Source organism: Cygnus olor, chromosome 3 (assembly GCF_009769625.2).
Source record: "Cygnus olor isolate bCygOlo1 chromosome 3, bCygOlo1.pri.v2, whole genome shotgun sequence".
Classification (NCBI taxonomy): domain Eukaryota; kingdom Metazoa; phylum Chordata; class Aves; order Anseriformes; family Anatidae; genus Cygnus; species Cygnus olor.
This window is the reverse complement of record NC_049171.1, coordinates 114,271,837-114,274,801: the sequence shown is the minus strand read 5'-3', so window position 1 is coordinate 114,274,801 and position 2,965 is coordinate 114,271,837.

Below are 2,965 nucleotides of genomic sequence, written 5' to 3'. Positions count from 1 at the left end.
ATAAAGAGGGCAAGAGATCTGTTCTGCAGAGCTGGAGAAAAGATCACTGATTATTAAGTCCTTTAATTTTGAGGGCGGGTTAACTAATGATGCAATTTGCAAGGAAAATGCCCATATGTTGCTCAGAAGGTGTTGGGCTAATCTGTTGATAATTTAGCTATAGGACTTTCTACGTACAGTAGGAATCAACACAAGAAAAACTTTTTGGTCTACCCATATCCTTTGAAGTTAAAAAGACAAAACACAGAAAAATACCCAACTTAATAGCTCTTTCCCTGAGCCCCAGCATTCAGGGCAGGGCAGGATGGCCTTTGTTCTCATCAATATGGTAGTGTTTAATAGAAATGTTAGAAAAATAGACATTTTTTAGTCTTGTTTCCTGCAAGAAAATAATTGTTTTTTGTTTGTTTTATTTAAGTTTGTCCTGCTTTCCTGCCTGTCAGATCCTCTTTAAAAGCTCCTCCATCTGCTGGGCTGTGTTTCACACAGCACCAGCATTGCGGCCAGGGAAACAGAGGTTTGTAGGTGGTCCACATGGAGGAAATGTCCCTAAAATAACCTAAGAGGGTCACTCTGTGTTCTACACCTAGAAGAACAGGGTTAAAGATGTATTTGCTGCAATTAATGCCATCCCTGCAGTGGCCTACTTCAGTTTATAGTGGTTGGTGTGATAGCTCCCATTTCAGACTCATGAAAGGATGATTTTTTTTGGTGGCCCAAACCTACCCCCAGACTTCTACTCTGAGGCCAGAGGGCTCTTCCTCTGTCCTTTGTGGGGCAGATGGACTGGAGAGAGACAAGGAGCAATTTATTTTTGTTAACTTTTTGTATTTAGTCACCACAGGAGGTGGTACAAAGTGAGACTGTGTGAGGGTGGTGGCTCTGGTTTTGACTGAAGCTGTCTGATGAGTGCTATGAAAAAAATAAAAAAATAAAAGGGTTTCTATGCCTGTGTGCTAATCCTACTACAGAGCCAGGGTTAAACCTGGGTACCTGTCAGCATGAAGCTGTTCCCCAGGCCTCTGTAGCGCTGACTTGTAGCAGCAGCTTCCTGCAGTGTATAGAGCGCTGTGTGATCAGGCCTCTGAGTGCAGCAACGCCGCACTGGCCTTGCCCTTGGTGCTGCCTAGGCCGGCTCTGAGCCACAGGTGGTGACATGATGGCAAACGCAGCATCAGCTTGCCGAAGCCCTGGATTGGGTTTATGTGCCAAGGTTTTGGTAGCAGGGGGCTGCAGGGGTGTCCTCTGTGGGAAGAGTCCAGAACCCGCCCCATGTTAGATAAGGGCCAGTTTCAGACAGCTCCAAAGGGGCCTGCTGCTGCCCAGAGCTGAGATAATAATTGATGTTTGTGCCTCTGGGAGAGCAGATTTAAGAAAGGGAAAAAAAATCTGCTGCACAACAGCAGCTTGGAGGGAGGAGTGAGAAACATCCCTGCAGCCCCCAAGGTGAGTGCAGCAGGAGGACAGGAGGTGCTCCAGGCATGCAGCAGCAGTTCCCCTGCGGCCTGTGGAGAGGCCCCTGGTGGAGCAGGCTGTCCCTCTGCAGCCCATGGGTCCCACACGGAGCAGATCTCCACGCTGCAGCCCGTGGAGGAGCCCCCGGTGGAGCAGGTGGATGTGGCCTGGAGGAGGCTGTGGCCCATGGAGACCCCCCGCAGGAGCAGGCCCCGGGCCGGAGCTGCAGCCCGTGGAGAGGAGCCCAGGCAGGAGCTGAGGGTCTGGGGGGAGCTGCTGCCCATGGGGACCCGTGCTGGAACAGTTTGCTCCTGACGGATGGACCCCGTGGTACCGAGCCATGTGGGAGCAGTTCTTGAAGAGCTGCTGCCTGTGGGCAGCCCCCACAGGCTGAGTTCGGGAAGGACGGCATCCCGTGGGAGGGACCCCACGTGGAGCAGGGGCACAGAGTGACCGTGAAGGAGTTGCAGAGATGAAGCATCAGGGACTGACTGCAGCCCCCATTCCCAGTTCCTCTGAGCCACACAGGGGGAGAACATAGAAGAAGGTGGATGGGGGGGGGGGGGGAAGGGGGGGGTGGGAAGGTGTTTCTAATTTGCTTTTTTAGTTTCTCACTGCTCTAGCTTGTTAGTAATAGGTAATAAATTACATTAATCTCATTATGCTGAGTCTGTTTTGCCCATGACGATAATTGTTGAGTGATCTCCCTGTCCTTATCTCAATCCTTGAGCTCTTTTCATCATATTTTCTCCCTCTTTCCCATTGAGGAGGGGGAGTGAGAGAGCAGTTGTGGTGGAGCTCAGCCGCCCAGCTGAGTAAAACCACCACAGGCCCATGGCTCATCACTGCCAGATCAGGTGTCAGGACAAGGAGGAGAGCTTCACCACATCCTCACTGCAGGATTTACCACTGAAATTGAGCCGTACTGTGCATATTGTTGCCTGCACATTAGCACAGAGAGGACATGGAAACCCACTGAGTACACTGTCGTCTCCTGCCTGAAGTGTTACCTGGCAGCAGGTGCATTGTTGGCTGCTTTGGGAAGACTGCACTTGGTGTCCATCAGCTGCACTTTGTCTTATGGGAGTTTAAATACACTGGGTTTGCATTGATCCTGAGCAGAGCGCAGTAAAGAGAGCGGCAGAACCCCCTCTGCAGACCATATGGATCAAGGCAAAGCTGGTTCTGAGAGCAGACACGTCTAACAGTGTTTTATCTTCCACTGCTAGAATTGTATCTCAACACATTTCAGATATCTTCCTAAGTCCCAGTGGCCTGACTGAAAGTAGTATGTTATCATCAGACCGGTTATGACCCTTCTGAAATGTGGCTCTTGAGAGCTGCTTCCAAGTCTTGTTTTGAGTACATTCATAATTAAAGCAGATTGGGGCTTTGGGGAAGGAGGGAGTGCAAACCATTTCCTAAAGCCCTTTCTCCTTGAATTTCATTTGGAGAAAATATACCTGAAGGATGATGCAGCAACTGGGATTGAGACTTCTCAGTGTTTGTT